General features: G+C 44.2%; 1 protein-coding gene across 1 annotated transcript in view; it reads right to left on the bottom strand.

The window, feature by feature from the left end:
* Positions 1-13,018, bottom strand: part of ARHGEF26 (Rho guanine nucleotide exchange factor 26) — a 114,928-nt gene that overhangs the window by 93,061 nt on the left and 8,849 nt on the right. The gene's annotated exons all lie outside the window — the stretch shown is intronic.

Genomic DNA, 13,018 nt, shown 5'->3' with positions numbered 1-13,018 from the left:
AGTGAAGTCGGGGTGACACTGGGGAGGTGCTTTCCTGTCACTCTAGCCTGGGAACAAAGATCATTGGCTAGGAGGGTGGGCCCCAATGCAAACCCACAAAAATTTAGGAGTACATACGCCCTAGACAAAGAATCCTCTCTCTCGCTTGCTCTTGCACTCCCTTGCTCTGTGACCCACACTCACCCATGCGCTAGCTCGCCATGTGGCCTTAGCAGACCCCTGGCCCATGGCCATGTGGACCCACACGCAATGGATTGCAGCTGGGAACACAGCTAAGCTGGCCAGATACTGGAATGGACTGTGCTTAAATATGGAGCAGAGACTCTGGAGGGTGTCTTAACTCTAGCTCTGCTGAAGACAAGATTGGACTTTTCCCATGGCCGGACAGAGGGAAATGGTACCTTGAAAAGACAAGGGTTTAATTCCATGCAAATAACTACCACTCCTTCTCCTGTGCGAGTCTCAGAAAATTCCTTTCCTTGTGACATCACAAGAATTCCACTTCCACTGGCAACATGTGGGGACACAGAGGGCACCCCCCATAACACTCCTAAACCTTATGACAACCCTGCAAGGAAGATCATAGCATCAGAAAAGTGAAGCCATTGGCCCTAGTGAAGGGGCAGGGCTGGGATTCAACCCCAAGCCTGCCTGGTTGCCTTCCAAGGCTGAGCTCTTAACCCGGGCAGCACACCGCCTTCTGGAACACTTCTGAATTTCTCGGAATTGGGATCTGCAGCTACTCTTCCCCCTAAACTGAGATCCTCCCACTGGATGCCCCGGAAACCTCACCTCTCACTGGATTCCTAGCTTCCGCTGCAGTGAAAGCTAAGCTGTCGGTGGGGTGGCCTGGTGATTTCACGTGTTACTTAATCCTGACATTTCTCCCAGTATAAAGGAATGCTTCCCTTTGACTTGTGGCTCTTACTAGCTAGCCTCCATTCCCCTGTGGGCACTGAGCATAGACCCAAATGTATTCATTCTCTATCCTCCAGGTGAGCAAGAGATGAAGTTCTTCACCTCTCAACAGTTAAGAGGAGAAAAAGACGCTAAAAAACACACTTGAAAAGCTAATGACACAGAAGTAGGAAGGATGAAAGGGAAAATTATGCTAGGGGAAAAGGGCAATTTACAAAATTATTTAATAAAAGGATGAGCAGGTTTACAAAGTGCAAAATTTAATAAAATACTGAGGAGCAGACCAAGACTAACTGTGTGTGTGCGGGCGGGGGGAGCGGGGGGGGGGGGGGTTGGGAATGGTGATAAAATCAAAGCAGATTTTGGTCTGAACTGTTATGCTTAATTTTGTAATAAGGACAATGTATTTGTATTACTTCTGTAATTCAAAATTAATTATTTTAAAGAACTTAATCAGCTTTAAACTTTGAATTTTTTAATTGAAAAATCAGAAACAAACTAATGACTAACAATGAGGAAATGGTTAAAAGAACTAAACATCCACCTATCTGATGAAACACAATATAGGCCAATTCAAAAGGTTGTTGTGGAAGAAAGTTTAATGATGCGGAAAGTCATTCACAGCATTGTTAAGAGAAAAATAATGGGTTACCAAACAGCAGGTTTAATAACACAAAAAAAGATATTTAGAACACAAAGGGAAAATATGGGTATCAAGACAATATGATTTTATTATTGATAGTTTTGCTCAAAAGAAAAGAAAAATTCAATTTCACCTTTTAAAAAAATGGTCTCTTATATACAAAACGTCGACTAATTTTTACTTTGTTATCTTTTTCTATTGATCCTTTTTGATTTTTCTATAATGAACATGCCTTGGTTTTAACGCATAATTTTTATTTTTAAAAAAATTTTTATAGAATATTCTCATACTTATTTTTTTATAGATTTTTAGAGAAAGAGGAAGGGAGCAAGAGAAACATCAATTTGTTGTTCCACTTATTTATGCATTCATTGGCTGATTCTTGTATGTGCCCTGATCAGGGCTCAAACCCGCAACCCTGGCAGATCGGGATGACACTCTCACCAACTGAGTGACCCGGCCAAGGCCTAGATCTTCATTTTAAATAAAAACTAAAATAGGTTTCAAAGTCCACTCTCAAAAAAGAAATAAAACAAGTAGGGCAGGCAAACGAAAATCGTTAAGGCTGCCAACAGTACCTGCATTTCTCTGTTGTTGCCCACAAGGAGAGCTAGAGAAATGAGAGGGGACCACCAGCAGAAAAAAGAAACAGAGTAAGGCAAAGGGAGGGAGTAAAAAAGAAAGATCCCAGTCAAGTCCAAACCATGCAGTGGCTATGAGGCAGTGCTGAAAGCGAGTGATGACAGGCAGGTGTGCAAGTGTGAGAGCGAGGGGAGGAGGCCTGGGCTGCAGTCGGCGTCACTGGGAATGACGCCATGGACACATAGCGAAGGCGTGAGTCAAGGAGGGCTGGCAAAGGCAGGTCTGACGGGCTCCTCTGCAGAGGAGAACACCCGTTGGTAAAGGTGATGCCAACAGGGTAAATGCTGTTCTATTTTTGTTGGTTATTTTTGCCAAGTGGCAGATGGACAGGATGAACAATTCCAAAACAGTAAGTTACTTAGACCAGTGGTCGGCAAACCGCGGCTCGCGAGCCACATGCGGCTCTTTGGCCCCTTGAGTGCGGCTCTTCCACAAAATACCACGGCCTGGGCGAGTCTATTTTGAAGAAGTGGCGTTAGAAGAAGTTTGAGTTTAAAAAAATTTGGCTCTCAAAAGAAATTTCAATCGTTGTACTGTTGATATTTGGCTCTGTTGACTAATGAGTTTGCCGACCACTGAGTCTTAGACCAACACTGACCCTGAAGTTAATTTCTTATATTTGCAGTAAAAATCTAACCTAAGAAAGAACTAGTCTAGAAAAATGAGCAATAAAGTGAACTGATGTTTTACGTAGGATTTACAAAGCATGCAATGGTTTCACCCGACGGGAATTATCTTACTGTATGGAGGAGATCTGAGAAATCGAAACAGAATTAGCATTCTGTTTACCTATATATCAGATGTCATTCAAGCCATATGGTATACTTCTACTGCTTTTATTTCCCACTCTTCTGTCCAACCAGCCCCTCTAGTTTTGGTCACACTTTCTAGAGAGAAGTATCCTGTTCTTTAACTGTTTTCTGATGTCTGTGTCATTCATTTGACAATTTGTCCTACATTCTTTCAAAAACATCATTTAGACATGTCATTTCTGTTGTCCTCTAAACGGGCTTCTAAAATCCTGCAGTACAGGTCTTAGGTTTTAGGCTTGTTTTGTTTGCCCCCTATAATTCAGTGATGCATTTTGGAGTCAGAGACCAGGGTTTTTCAAATTACAAGTTCTAAGCTCTTAGTAAACGGCAAGATAAAGTCCATAAATCCCTGATCTTCATCTATTTAAATGTAACAAAACAGGAGGATAAAATAGAAAATACCACAGTATACTGCATGCATTAAAGGTAACTTCTGCTTTGTCAAACTTTTGTTCGGGATACACAAATATACCCACCTGCACACATGCACTCACACAGACACACATACTGGTTACAAGGTAAAATGTATTTCGCATTATGTTAGATCACTGATATGGACCACGGCTGCAATGTCAACTCCTCCGTGTGTGAATTTATACAAGATACATCAGTCTTGTCACTTAACACTCTCACAGACACCTGCAAGAAAAGCTGTTCTCTGCAAAAGAAGTAGCCCAAAGTGGCCACATTTCACACCACAATGCATCATGGAGGCCAAAGCTGATTGGAATAGAGCTAGTTAGGCAGCTGGCCAAATGACAAGGAAGTGACCTATTATCAGAGGGAAAGCGGCTGAGCCAATATGATCCAACATGGCTCTCAAGAAACTAAACTGGTTCATTATATATGAAAGCTGAAAGGACAGCGTGAGGTGGAGTAGGAGTGGACTCAAGTCCAAGTTAGGAGGACTCAGAAACGCCAAGTCTGCAGGAGCTTTCAGGAGAAAAGACAGACATAGTAAAGAGGAAAAGTAAGCCAATTCATGGGAAGAGAGCCAACAGGCAGATGGTCACTGAGTCACAACACTGGCCAAGTCATCACACGGAAATAGGGTTCCTGCTCTTCCAGGTAATATCAAGGCCCTTATAAAAACAGTAAGCAAGCAGCCCTAGTTAACATCTCAGAATCTCAGCTGCCTGGGTATCAAGTACTAACGTACGTAGAGAAACAGTGCTTGCCCTCGTGGTCTTGTCACAAGGACTACATAAACTGCAGTGAAAGAATCGAGTACATTCACTGGCACACAGTGAGGCCTCTGCCAATATCTGGCCCATCATTTAACTACATTTAACAATTGGTTTGATTAATATAAGGGTGCCCCAGTGGCAGGTGCCAGAGCTACAGCTCTCCTGCAAGTCAGCCACTGACCTGCCTGCTCACACGGAGACCTTGAACCCAGGTGGCTAGCAGGGCTCCCTGTTGCTCAGCTGAGCAGACAACAACCATAGTCCTTTGTACATCACTACCAGAAGCGGGGTTTCCTGCCACCCAACACGGGAACTGCTCCAATTTCTGTGTTATTGCAGTTGGCGGGGTGGCAGAGTTTATCTCCTACACCAAAGGGGAAAATAATCTGCAATTTCCTTTCACTGGCAACAACACTTCCTTCTGCAGAAGCTGTCCTGGGCTCTATAGCCCTTACCTCCTCCAGTAACAGGTGCACAAATAATAAAAACCTTAATCATCTTAAGACATCAGAGTGCAGACTAATCAGGTAGAAAATCAACAGCTTATACGTAGTCGGGATAAATCAACAAAATTTGACAAACAAATTTTTCAGCATTAGTTCCATATTTAAAAATTCAACAGTAATTTTGAAGGTGGTGACTTTTCCAGTCATTATGCAAACAAACCACTGTGTGGCTGTGGCCCGGAGAAACAGCACCATCCTTGGACCAAGGGACAAGACCCCATGGGGGGACATCTGAAGGTCAGAAAGACAAATAGAAGAATGGGATAGATGATGTCTACAATCCAAAGCTCAAGAGTCAAGAGCCTTCCCCCACAGGTATTCAGAACCTCTCACAGTAACTGAGTCTTCTCTCCTTTTACCTAATTACCTTGTATGCCTACAGAATGCACCCAGCCAAGTCCCCAAGAGAAACCCCAAGTGGGGATAGAGGCTATCATTTAAAGTGATTTCATAGTATGCAAATGCCTACGATGCGCGAACATAGTTTTCTAAACTGTGACGATGCCAGTTCCCCGATGTTTCAAAGACATCTATTAAACCCTGGACGTGGCCAAACAACCACCAAGAATTTTTCTTTTGAAATAAAAATTAAAAACAGCCCTGAACTAGAAATGGCCCTGAACTAGAAAACTTTCTGGCTGCTTTCACTGCTGAGTAGCTTTCTGTTATTTCCACTTACGGGATTAGGTTTTTGCATCTGTTCGTTCATACATTCATTCGTAAATTCATCAAATATTTACCGCAAGCCTCCTGAAGTCAGGCACTATGTCATGTGTTAGGGATACAACAGGAACCAAAATGGACAAAAATCTCTGCCTTCATGCGGCTTTTATTCCAGTGGGAGTAGATGTACAATTAACAAAAGAAGTAAATCCCACAGTAGGTAGGAGGGATAAGTGCCACAGAGAGGATGGGACATGTTGGGGGAGGGGGCTGTCAGGGAGAGAGACAGGGGGCTGTCTAAAAGGAGAGCTACTGTAAGCTGAGGAGACAGCAAATGCAAAGGCCCTGAGGCAGAGTACATCTTGTATCTGAGGGACAACAGTGTGACTAGCAATAAGCAAGGCAAAAAAGCAGGAGATGAGTCCAGAAAGATAACCAGGAGCCAGATCACACAGCCCCTGTTCCTCCAGGTCACAATAAGACCTGGCCTTTACCATGAGTGGAGGAGAAATCACTTGAGGGTTCAGAACAAAGAGACAGTATCTCCGTATATTTTAACAGGGCACAAATCCAACAATGTAATTATACTAGAGGCCTGATGCACGAAATTCGTGCAAGAGTAGGCCTTCCGTCCCTCAGCTGCTGGCACCAGCTTCCCTCCGGCACCCGGGACCTGGGCTTCCCTCGCAGCCCTGGCTTCGTCCTGGAAGGACGTCCTGTCTAATTAGCATATTATGCTTTTATTATTATAGATAGGTGCTACTTGGAGAAGTGACTAAAAGGGACACAGGCAGATGCAAGTGGTTGAGCAGGGAAGCAACCAGGTAATCAATCCACTTGTGCATTGGACAGGGGGGCAGCGCAGAGCAGCTCTGTGCTGAGGTAAAGGCAGCAGGCTTTGCACCTAATTGAAAGTAGGTTATGGGAGAAAGAGGAGCGTGAGGAATGGCTCCAAGGTTTTTGACCTCTGCAACTGGAGAAATAGAGCTATTTGTTGAGAAGAAATAAAGGCCATTGTGGGAGAAGCAGGTTAGGGTGGGAGAGAAGGGCGTGACCAGAAGCACACTTTTGGGACAGGTTAACTTGGAGATGCCTCTTAGATACCAGAAAAGAAGTTGGATATCCTTACCTGAAGTTCTAGAGACAGAAACTTGGAAGTCATCAGGGCACACGATGTAGTTAAAGCCACAAGATTGGAAGAGATCACCAAGTGAGTGCAGACAAGAGCAGAGGCCCAAGGACGGAGCCCGGGACCCCCCAACATTAGAGATCAGAGGAAGGAGGAGGAGCCTACAAAGTAGCTCAAGAAACTCCAACTGCACTGACTTCATTCTAACTCCTCTTACCCACCATCACCCCAAGGGCCCACGTACATGAGGTTCTCTCTGCCTGGGACTCCTCCACCGTGCCTGCACCCCCACACCCCACACCCCGCCCCAACCTTGCCCAGACACCTATCTGGGCACTCCTCAGATGGCAGCTCTCGTCACCTCCTTTGCCATCTTCCCTTGACTGACAGCACCTTGCCCAGACAGGTGCTCTCCCGAAAGGGCTCTTGGAGCAGCACAAACATGTCCTTCGTGGCATTAACACAGCTGCAATTCTGCCTTTATTGTCTGATGTCTGTCTTGCTGTGCAGGGTGTCTGTAAGGACATGAAAGCAAGGTGGAGTGTGTGTGTGTGTGTGTGTGTGTGTGTGTGTGCGCGCGCGCGCGCCATCACCAGTGTCTAGGACAGGGCCTGGCGTAGAGCAGGCCCTCCCCAAACACTAGATGAAGGAAGGAATCTCTCTCGTTGGTTTTCTGCTCAATGAAATAATAAGACCCTCTTTGTCTAGGCCCCCTGGCTGGATTCCTGGCTGAAACGCTCCTTTTGTAGTTATGCCAACCAAAATTAAAGTCCCAGTGCTCATCACCTCCCACTTTCCTGGAGCACCTGTGTCCTCTGCTCTCTGCCTCGCCTCAGGGCCTGGTGCACACACCTCTACCTTTTCACATCCCATTGTTCGTTCCTGAGAATCAATAACATAAATATTGGCATATCTACCGTTCAATTGTTCTTTAATTACTCAGCTCCAACCAGAGTGGTGTTTGTTTCCCTCAACCTGTGTATATTGTTCAGATGGGGTTACACAGTTCAAGTTCCATCAGTGCTAAAGTTCAGAACGAGAAACACTTCTGAGCAATATGAACAACATGAAAACTGCACTCAGTGCATTCAGAGCAACAGTGAGGTGCTCCCAGTATTTGGAGACAGCCATGAGAAAAAGCTGCCCTCAAACGGAAATGAAAAAACAAAAATGATAAACAGATATGTACACGTATACTTGTGTGTGCATTTTTCTAAAGAGAAGGTGCAGGGCTCATAGCTTTTATTAGATTCTCAAAGCATGCATAACCCCGCCACCACCCCCCCCCCCCAAGGAAAGATGACAAAACGCATATCCATCCTATAGAAGAACACAGCAGTTAGAAAGAACACTGGAGATCAAGGATAGCCATAAACTGGTTTGTGAGACACATGGTTCAGAGAAAAAGCAAGTTATAAAATCTGTAAAGCATATTCTTTATGTAAGACACGCAATGTTTACTTTTTTCTTTAAATGTATATACACGTGGATTTGGATGAGGCTGTTACCAAATTGAGAACAGCGTTACCTACAGAGGAGGGAAAAGGATTAACATGGCAGATATGCTATCAAAAAGACTTTCGTCTTATCTGAAATGTTTAAATTCCTTTTCACATGGAGAATGTGTTATATATTGCTCACATAAGTCAAAATTAGTTTTCGAAGATGTTAAGAGAACCCTATAATCTGATTGTAGGATAACGGCAAAAGCATATAAGCCCAGTCCCTGGCCCAGGCTAAGCAGGCCCCCAGCTCCAGCCCTTGTGACTGGAATAGGATCTCTGCCCAGGGTCTCAGGTCTAGGCACATGGACCACTTTTTCTGCTTATAAAAATGCAAACATCCCAGGAGTTCTGCTGTTCTACTTAAAAGTGTGGACGAGTATGTGTCGAAAGCCCTGGCCGATTACATGTGAATTACTATAAGTAAGCCAGACTTGAAAAATGAGAATGTTTCTCTATCTTTTTAAACACAAAGGATAAATAATGGTAAAAAGCATTAATCACCATCTAAGGTAAAAAGTGATTTTATGAGACTGCTATCTTGCAAAAACACAAATGGAAAATTATATGACTCAAGAGATTATCTTAAGCAGCACGTCACTGAGCGACTGCAAATTATTTGAGACAAGTATGAAAACTTACGAAAAAGAACGAAACTTTATCTAACCTCTAAATGCATGAAGCATTTCTGCAAAGAAGATAATATATAGGTTTACTACATCTGTGGAGCTCTGATTTTTAGGAGAAAAAGTATGTCTTTCAACTAAACAGTGTAAATTCTAAAAGAATAAGTCCCATCAGTCGAACTGCTAAGACTCTAACGTGTCTGTTATATTTTCAACTGAATGAAATTATAATAAAATTGCCACTTTTCAAATCGTCCTTTCTCGTTCAGCAATTCGGGAAGTTGCCCAGAGGCAAACTCTGTGCCCTAAGAGCTGAGCCCGGCACCCACGAGACTCCCGTCCTAATTCTAGATTTCTCATTACACCGGTAGCCATGCTAAGCACAGCTGAAGAAATACTTGGATGAAAATAGAAAAACCAGTTTCTGAATAAAGAGTTTGAAAGTTTGAAGCCAACTGAAGAAATACTCCAAGTGATTTAAGGTTCCTGATAGATCCACCTGTCAGCAAGCACAAACGAAGAGTACAGTAGCGATGACTATATTAGGTGTTGAATTCAGTGCACAGTTTGCCCGGGTGCTTGTTTTTGTCTCTGGAGCCTGAACACCCTTTTCAAAAGCACCTGGGATGTCAAGGTGATGGAAATTACACAAACACGCCACATGGCAAATAAATGGGGTCAGGGGACGGCTGGTGAGTGTGGCTTTGCTGCTGTCACTGAACTTAACAAAACAAACACCGGTTTCGCAACTGTCGTGTTTTAGTGCTTGCACAGTGCAGGATTGGGGGGGGGGGGGGGGGGGAGCAAGGGGGCGGAGAAATGAGAAACACTTCTAAACAATATGAACAATACCATCAATACGGGGTGAGTTATGATGAAAAGCAAAAAGACTTCGGTCAAAATCTATCTTTTCCTTTCTGTAATACTTCAGGGCCTCCAGGATCCCATTAAAGGGTGAACTTGGAAAACCAGAAGCTCACTTTGCATCCAGGTCTCAGCTGCTTGCATGCCTGGCACGAACTATAACAAGTATTTTGTGTTCTGTCCCAGACAGATAAAACAATCAATATTTTTCTTCAAACCCACAAGCTTTTCTCAGAGATCCAGGAACTCTTGGCTGACTATTCCCACTGCCGTTTTAGGTGAGGCGCTGGGCCATTCACCTGTGGATGGCAGGTCCTTCATCTCTGAGCACAGATCTCTAAAGATCAAGAAAACCTTTTCAAGTTCAAAACTTCAACTCCTTTTCACGTGTGACCAACCAAACACCATGATCATGTAAATTATTTCTCATAGTGCGAGTGTTTCCCAAAACCCGAAGAGCAGCACCAAGTTTTACTCCCTTGACAGCAGAAATCCAGTATGTCCACTTAAGAACAGACCTATAGACTCTGACAATCAGGTGAAGGAAAAGGTAAGCCTGACCCCCTTATGGAATTAGGAGCCCAGGTCGTATTCCTGACTATAAGAGAACAGCCCCAACTCTACTTGAAGAACCTGCTGGCAGAGCCACCGCTGCTAAATGCATTCACATTAACTCACTTTAATCTGGTTAGAGAAGTTCGTGGCAGCCTAAACTTTCATTATTCCACTGAGGTCCCGCAAATGCCTCTCTGTTCTCCCTTATTCCTAGATGACCACAACACTAGTTAAACCTGTCGCCAAAGCTGTAGGAGGAGAACCACCTGTCACCTGTGTGTTGTCCAATAAAACTAAAGGAGACATATCATGAGCAAACACACTAAAACAAATGGCATTTCAGGCCGAAGGCTTAAAGACCTTATGCAACAGCCATGAATGACTGCACTTCTAAGGAGCCTTTTTGCAGACTGGATTCTTCTTGCAATCAACTGATCAGAAAAGTTTCATCCCAAGAGGCAGGCAGGCGTTTGCAACAAAGAGATTTTAAAAAAGAAAATAATCAACAGCAAATACTCATACACATACACCCCCTCCCAAGTAGAAAGTCAAGGCAAATGCCAATATGAGACCTAACCCTTTACTAGAAAACCCACTGTTCTACTCTTCCAGGAATCAAGGCCTCACCCCAAGAAGAGGCCTTTTTGTTAGTGATATATGCAAGACTGGATGGGGGCTACCCTACTAATTTCGTATATTGAAAGTTAAGCATGGAGACCTGGCCAGGTGGCTCAGTTGGTTGGAGCATCCCATACAACAAAAGATTAAAGGTTGCAGGTTCTGTTCCTGGTCAGGGTACATATGGGAGGCAACCAACTAATGTCTCTCTCTCACGTCAATCTCAATCAATCTCTCTCTCTCTCTCAAATCAATAAAAACATGTCCTTGAGTGAGGATAAAAAAGTTAAAAAAAAAGTTAAGCATGGAAAGATGATGCCAAAATATATAAAAAGCAAACTTTTTCCAAGACCTGTCCCAGACACTGCAACCCCTTTATAAGGAGGGACCGGGGCATGAGGTCAGACAGAGAAATGGAGGTCTTGATCCTTATAGAAAACGGCCTGACATTGTCCATGATTCATGAAGCCGCCTCTCTTTAGGGTCACAATTGCAGCTTCGACGAACCAGCTGCTGGGCTGCTTCAAAAGTAATCGCAGCATTTTGCTGTTAAAAAAATCTACTTTCCTAAACGCCAGAGCTGCTTGCATCTTTTCGGTGGACAGAAAACCACGTGGTAGGGACCGAAGAGAACTTCAGGACAGTGATTACCCCTGGGGCGGCAGAAGGAAGAAAAAGGCTGGAGAGGAGGGAGGTTAAATGAATCTGCCTAAAAAATAGAGGCCTGAAGTAAATATGTTTAAACGTCAAGATTTGTTCAATCTGGGTGATGGGTACCTGGAAATCTGTTACACAGACATATATTTTTAAATGTTTCTGCATGTCTGAAGTACTTTACAATACAAAAATTGAAGTAAAACATTTTAATGTGAAAAGGAGACACAGAAGGCACTAAGAAAATGCAGGCTGGTGCCTAAGCAATGGGTGTTAAAGTCCAATCACCCTGCTTTGATTAAGTGTAATTGCCAAGCAACACAATAAATACACATAAGCCTCCTGGGAACACTCGAATGCAAGATAACACACACTAAAGTTAGAACCCACTTTGTAGTTTTATATTTTATCACCCAATAGTCTTTTGATATCAATCTTGTTAACACAAAGCACATCCGTACATTTATCTTTTGCCAAATAAAATGCATGCCCATATTTGAAGTTATATTGAAGGATATGTAGTAGTATGTGAATGTGCACTTGCTAATCTAAATGAAAACTAAACTGCAGGAGGCATCGTCAATATGGCAGCCTGAGTTTTAGCGCTAAAGTTAAGTTGGATCAAAGTGTAAGTGACACATTCTGTTTAGGGTCCAGAGAAAAACAGCAGGATTTAGGCCTGTGCTAACAAATACAGATGCTGCCACAGAGAGAGAACAGAAAAAATCCACAGGATTATTCTTAAGGATTCTCTACCAAATGATCCATACCAGTGATGGAATGACAGCCATTCAACGCCAACCAAGCATCATTGGGCCTTGTCCCCAGTTTTTTCCAAGTGTTTGCTTTGGTACATCTATACTAATACAAGGGTAATATGCTAATTAGACTGGACAGCTTACAGACAACCATCCGGACGTCCTTCCTGACAAAGCCTGGCCCGGGAGAAGCCTCCTGCCCCACGGTCCCAGGTGCCAGTGCCTGCGGCTGCGGCCCGAAAGAGGGAGAAAAGCTTCCTGCCCCGCGGTCCTGGGCACCTGTGGCTGTGGCCTGGATGAAGCCGCCCACCCATGGTCCCCTGCAGCTGTGCCAGCCCAGGCGAAGCCGGCCCAGGTTCCAGGTGCCTGCGGCCGGCCAGAGGAGGGAATCCTGGGTCCCGGGTACGGGGTCGAGGCAGAGATGGTTAGGGGCGATCAGTCCGTCAGGGGAGCAGTTAGGGGTGATCAGGCAGGCAGGGGAGCAGTTAGGGTGATCAGGCAGGCAGAGGTGGTTAGGGGCAATCAGGCAGGCAGGCAGGCGAGCTGTTAGGAGCCAGCGGTCCTGGATTGCGAGAGGCAGTGGCACATCCCCCGAGGGGTCCCGGATTGAAGAGGGTGCAGGCTGGGCTGAGGGACCCCCTGCCCCGTGCAAGAATTTCGTGCACCAGGCCTCTAGTATATATATATCATGAGATCATTGGATTGGCATATAAAGCCACCAATATGTCAGTTCTGTGAATAGGTGTTACCACTTCACCACATGCAAATATCACAGAAGTTACAAACCATTAGTATAGAAGCCAAGTCAGGCCCATAGATATTTTATTGGGCTCACATGTTGTTTTTAAAACTTGAATTAGAATAATGCTCATAAAAGTCTGGATTTCTGTTTCCCCTTTTCTAAGTATCAGAAGATTTGGCAACACTGGATAGGTTTGAGC

Source organism: Cnephaeus nilssonii, assembly GCF_951640355.1.
Source record: "Cnephaeus nilssonii genome assembly, chromosome: 3".
Lineage (NCBI taxonomy): Eukaryota > Metazoa > Chordata > Mammalia > Chiroptera > Vespertilionidae > Cnephaeus > Cnephaeus nilssonii.
Note: the sequence above shows the minus strand (reverse complement) of the source record. Positions and strands in the feature narration are given on the sequence as shown.